The following is a 6,572-nucleotide window of genomic DNA, read 5'->3' on the forward strand; positions in this document are numbered from 1 at the left end:
ATTAGTGGACCAGTGGCCCGTTGATTTGGTTGCTCTCAGCAGAGCTGGGCATGTTTCCTTGTAACTTCCTTTTAGAGAAAAACTCCAGGGAAGGCAAATGTCTGTGGATGGGCCTTGAGGAATTGGGGAGTGCTCACCCCTTCTAATCTCAGTGCAGGCAGACTGTACCGGGGAGAAGGCAGCTGCTGCTCATCTCTATATCCTCTCCAAAAAGAGAGAATTAATTCCACGTTTATTCATTCAGGGGTAAGGAAGATGGGCAAGATCAGTTCCTGTCCCTTAAGAACTTGCATCTTTTTTTTTTTATCATCCTCACCCGATGACAAATCGAGGACATTTTTCCATTTTTTGTTCAGGTAGAGTGGGAGGGAGAGAGAGGAACACAGAGAGAGAGAGAAACATCGACGTGAAAGGAACACATCGAGTGGCTGCCACCCGCACAACCAACCAGGGCCGGGGACAAACTGCAACCGAGGCACGTGCCCTTAGCGGGAACTGAACCCGGGTCTCTCAGGACCGCAGGCCGATGCTCTAACTGCTGAGCCAAACCGGCCAGGGCAAGAACTTGCATCTTTATTGGGGATTCATGATGGATTCACACCAGCCAATAAAGAATGTTGCAGGGCATGGGAACCTGTGAACAGTGACTGGGGATTTCAGAGGGCCTGGGACATTCAGATAAAGCTAACGGAAAGGGTAGAGTTTGAGCCAGGCCTGGAAGGCTTTAACTAGGTCAAGAAGAAGGAAAATCCAAGCTCCTTAGTGTTCTAGGCTATGTCCGCAATCTGTCTTTTCAAGCCTCTGATTAAAGAAGGCAGCCTAGTGCAGATGGGTTTTGAAGTTAGTCAGACTTGGCTGAAAGTCTTGCATCTCACTCACTAGCTATTGGAACCGAAAGCAAGTCACGTCATCTCTTTAAAACTGTTTTCCACACACAAAACAGGAATAATAACATCTGCGGAGAGTGATAGTATTTGAAAACAAATGTACTTGCACATAGTAGGTGCTCAATACATATCGGGTTTCTTCCTTTACACGGTCCCTTCAGATCCTCAATTGGACCTCTAGGCTGCAGGCCCAGCCAAGCCCATCCCAGTCTCCACATCACCTATGCCAATCGTGGTCTCTTGAAACCCTCCATCAAGGCGGCCACAAAATGCCACCTCCTCCATGATGTTTTCCTTAGTTCCTCCAGCCATAAGGGATCTTTCCTTTCTTCACACTCCGCTAGCCACTCTGTCAGATATTCATCCCACTATCACTAGATACTGTTACTAGAATTACTTCTTTGACAGGGAATAAGCTGCTAGAGTGCATTGATCATGTCAGATTTACCTTTCTAGATCCACAATACTTTGCAGTGCTGAACCACACAATGTGTTCAGGAAATATTTGTTGCATGTCCAACTGAAGGACTGCAAAGAGGGCAGAAGGCAATTCTGAAAGAGAACGCACTGCAAAAGCAAAGGCGTGGAGTTGGGCACGGCTGCGGTGTGTTGGGGATACCACATCGCTCCCAGATGGTTTGGGTCGGGACAGTTACAAACTTGGCAGCTTGGAAGCTTCAAGCATTTGTTCCAATTCCTCACTCAACTTGAGCACCGCCACTCCCTTCACCACTTTTGAGGTTGCCTTGATGTAACCCTGAGTCTAGCTCACTTTAATGTACTTAACACTTGAACTGGAAACTGTTTCCCACAGAGCTGGTTATATCAGCTCTCAGGAGTAGAGGTGACTATATCTGGGTCACAGATTTAATTGGGACAGTCATCTCTAACGGAAATGCTCTGAAAGAGGTTGAGTGTGCCCATCTCTGCCAATTAGGAAGCAGATTCAGGCTGCTCCCACTCATATGTGTAGTGTTTGTTAAGCTGCTCAGACCTCATTCATAGAATTAAGCTGAAGAGAGAGGACTGGAGGTGCTAGAGTTTGATGTCCTCTCCAAGTCAGGAAAATTTGAGGAAATAATTCTAAAGTAGACCTGAGACTCCCAAAGTGGGCAAAGGGGAGACGGGGGTTGGTCACCACTTAAACTCAACAACTAAGTGCAGGGGGTTAGGTACAGAGAACACATTTGAGTTGAACATCACATTAGGAAGTCCTAGTTATTTGAAAATTTTTTTTGATTTTGCATAGGCTCATAGCATTTGCAGAAGAGACTTTAGTGATTAGATTCATGATCATGAACGTCACACACTAGTTGGTATCAGAGCTGAGCCTAGTAATGATATCTTTCATTTACTTTGTGCTTCTTACATTTTTTTTTTCTTTATTGATTTTAGAGAGAGAGAGGAAGGGAGAGGGAGAGAGAGATAGAAACATCGCTGAGAGAGAACATTGATTGGCTGCCTCCTGCATGCCCCCCACTGGGGATCAGGCCCATAACCTGGGCAGGTGCCCTGACCAGGAATCGATTGAACCGGTGATCTCTTGGTGCCTGGGTCGACGCTCAGCTGCTGAGCCACACCAGCTGGGCTGCTTCTTACATTTTAAAATCCTTTTACGTACTTTTATTTCTCAAAACCAGTTATGTAAAGGCGTTACTATCCTCATTTTAAAGATGAGGCCGTTGAAGTTCAGGCTCTGTTTATGTGACACAGAGAAGCTTCAGGGACACTGATCACACCAGGAGAACGTTGGGAACATCATTTAGTCACCACTCAGCCTGGGAATCCCCACGCTCTGCAGCCCGGGGGGCTGCTGTGAATTCCCCAAGACGTTCTGACAGCAGTACCCCTGGCATGCTGTTTAAAACGTCAGGTACACAGTTTCAGACAACTGTTAGTAGGCCACAGAAGTTCCCCGAGACGTTCGGTACCTTCGTCAAATCTGTTCTGACTCTGTGTGGGCGGCTGAGTTTCATCAGGAGGGTGCTGAAAGCAGCTGCCCCAGAAGGGCTGGATTTGGCGGAGCAGACCCTCAGGTCTTGCCATCGCTGAAATGCAAACACGGCGCTGATGTATTACACATGCTTTTTTATTTGCAGTCTTTGCCAGGATGAGATACTTGAGATGTGAGATATTTCCTCTAAATTTATGTACAACTCCAGGTTCTCAAATTCCGCAGAATTATGTGTGAGAGGGGAATCCGCTGTGGGCTCCAGAGGTTCTTAAAACACACTTAAGAGATGCCGTACTCACTGGGCATTGCCTCTGGGTTCAGTCACTTTTCCTAATAATTTCTGCTATTGGTATGAAAGGCACACAGGTTGTAGTTTTACCAACTGGATAGAGAAGTTGGAAAAAAAAAAATCTTTACTTGTGTTCAACTTTCATTTATCATCAAGTCCCAGCTTTCCAAAGAAGTTATGGGACTTGCTGGTTTCATTAACTTGAAGAGGGAAAACAACAAAAAGCTGCTTTTCTTTTGTGTACAGAGTGAGCTGCTGGTAGCAAGGGTCAGGGCGGCAGCTCTGTGGCTTTCAGAGACTAGCCAGATGGCTTCATAAACAGATTCCCTGGGTGGCGGGGGCAGAGGTGAGGACAGACAATGAAGATGGGGGTGTAAGAGCGAAGCTGGAATATCTCTTGAAGACAGGAGTGGGAAACTGGGAAGCAAAACATCTGACTTGGTGTTTAAGAAAGGCTAAGTAATGGGGTTAGTGGTATCACACTGTCTCTGCAGAGGACCTCGAGACACGTCTAAAGTTCTCATAAACCTCAGATAGGTACACCCTCTTGTTGTTCTTACCAACTTTTAAAAATGCTGTATATTACTCAAGAAAAACCACAAAACTTCGAACTGGTACTGGTTTGCCCAATTTAAGGTCAGATTTTGCATAGAAGATTCAAAGACAGGAAATGCATTGGCGCAAAAGCAACCAAGAGGGCATTGAAATAATACCACCATTTCCATAGTCTTCACATCAAGATGCGTTATGTCATCTGTGGGCATTTTTTGGATAGTTTGTTTGCAAAGTGACTGCAGGACCTTTGCGTTACCAGGGAGCCTCTGTCGTGAAGTCCCATAGCATGAAAGAAAAGGGACTTTTGCTGTGCAACCTGGAGTCTTTCTTAGCAAAGAGGGATGAGAAAGAAGCTGCTTGGTCAACCGATAAGTTTGTATAACGATTTCCACAATTAAACAAAGTAAGATATTGGTTTCTTCTCTTAGGAGAAGTAGTGTCCAAGTTCTCCAAAAGAAAACATCACCATCTTTTCATGCACTTGAGCAAACAAATTTTTGGGGGGCTGCATCTTCATTATGTGACTTATGGAATTTTATGCCCATAAAGCATCATTTATCTCTGACAATTCTGCCAAGTTGACCTGTTAAATTTTTTTTTCTTTTATCCTCACCCGAGGACATTTTTCCATTTTTTTTGGTTCAGATAGAATGGGAGGGAGAGAGAGGAAGAGAGAGAGAGAGAGAAACATCAATGTGAAAGGGACACATCGAGTGGCTGCCACTCGCACGACCAACCAGCACTGGGGACAAACTGCAACTGAGGTACGCGCCCTTAGCGGGAACCGAACCCAGGTCTCTCTGGACTGCAGGCCGATGCTCTAACCGCTGAGGCAAACCGGCCAGGGCGACCTGGTAAATTTTAAACTATTGAATTTTCATAATCCTTTTATAAATGAATATGGTCCCAACTGGTTATTATCCTGAGAAAACTAGGAGGTGATCTGAAAAAGATGATGATTTATGATAACATGAAAGAGTACCAATTGCTCCTCTTGGATTAAACAGTTCAGAGTTGAACTAAAGTCTAGGGACTTAAATTTCTAATCAGTAATATCCAGTGCGAAACTTTCATTTAAAAGATAATAGAGTGTATTTCCTAAGGAGAATTAATTTAAATATATCAGTCAACGATTTCACACAAGATTATTAAAATTTTTAATTATAATAATACATATAATCAGGGATGTTCTGATTTCAGGTTTAAGAGTCAAGGATTTTCCAAAAATATATCCATATTAAGTCAATATATCTATAAATTGGAACTAATGACATCATTACAGGAATGACATCATCAAGGTGATATTTACAAACTAGGCTTATTTAAGAATTTTATGGGGGGATGTTTGTAGCAGCGTTATTTACAATAGCTAATATCTGGAAACAGCCCAAGTGTCCATCAGTAGACGAATGGATAAAAAAGCAGTGGTATATATACCCAATGGAGTACTATGCAGCTGTAAGAAAGAAAGATCTCTTATCCTTTGAGACTACATGGAGAGACCTGGAAAGTATTATCCTAAACGAAACAAGCCAAACAGAGAAAGACGAGTATCATATGATCTCACTTATTTGTGGAATATAATGAACATAACAGTCTAAGGAATGGGGTAGTCCCAGAGACTTGGAAGTGGGGTACAGACTGACAATCCCCAGAAGAGGGGGTGGTGGGGGAGAGATGAACCACAGAACTTATATGCATATATGCATGAACAATGGACATGGACAACAAAGCTGGGGACAGGGCAGGGAGGGAGGGGGAGGGGGAATCAGTGGGGGAAAAAGGAGAAACATCTGTAACAAAAATTAATTAATTAATAATAAAAAAGAATTTTATGGGGAGAAAAAATAAAAAAGAACATAGAAACTTGGAGGGGCCCAAGGGCATGGACCAGTTAAGTGTCAAAAAACCAGCCTTAACTTTAAGTTCATCAAGTCTTATGCATTAGAAAAGTTGTTTAATTAAAATGCTAGATTAGAGAAGCTGAATGGCAAAAGGTTTTTTTCCCTTATCAGTAGGTTCTTATCATTGAGAACCAAGAATATTTACAAATCCTAATTTTATGTCCGATTTAATTAACAGTGTGAAGAGCAACCCTATGTTAGTAAATGCTGATATTACTTCCAAACTATGTCTGGTCAGGTAAAGGGCCCTGAACTCGGAGCTGGGTTCGGGTTCGGGTTGTGTCCGGTATCCTCTGTGACTTGGGACACATCCCTTCACCTGTCCAAGTATCAGCTTCCTGGTCTGTAAAATGGAGTCGGGGTGCCCCTGACCTCAGAGGGTCGCAGTGAGAATTACACAGATGACGCTTGTAAAACATGGAACAGAACGCTTGACAAAAGGGACGGAGGAGGAGGACGAGGGCGATGACCATCTGCTGCGCTCCCTGGACGAGTTCTGGTGGTTCCCCCACACGTGGAGCCCCATGTAGCCCCACTACTTCCACATCGAGTCTTCTCCGGTGGAGCGGATGACCCTCAACAAGAGGTTTGCCTTGGAGCACGGGATTCCCATCGACATGGGCTCCGCGGGGGCCCGCACCACTCGGGCGTCCACCCGGGGCACCTGCGCTGTGCGCGGCCTGGAGGAAGGTCCGGGGCGTCCAGGTCACCAGCACGGAGCACCCGCACCTGAAACCCGCGAGGCACTGCAGGGTTCTCCCAAGACAAACCTGTGGGCTTTTCACTCACGATTTTCCACGAAGAGTACCCAGGAGGCCCTAAAGAGCTGGACAGAAGCATCCAAGGAGGTGAGGTGTTCTTCACCCCGGTCCTCAACCCCGCTCCGGTTCGAGGAAAGAGCACTGAACACAGAACAAGCATCCCGCGAACGGGGACGAAAACGAAAACCAATGATGTCCATGGACAGCAAGATGTTTGACTGC

This window comes from Molossus molossus, unplaced genomic scaffold (assembly GCF_014108415.1).
Source record: "Molossus molossus isolate mMolMol1 unplaced genomic scaffold, mMolMol1.p scaffold_m16_p_11, whole genome shotgun sequence".
Classification (NCBI taxonomy): domain Eukaryota; kingdom Metazoa; phylum Chordata; class Mammalia; order Chiroptera; family Molossidae; genus Molossus; species Molossus molossus.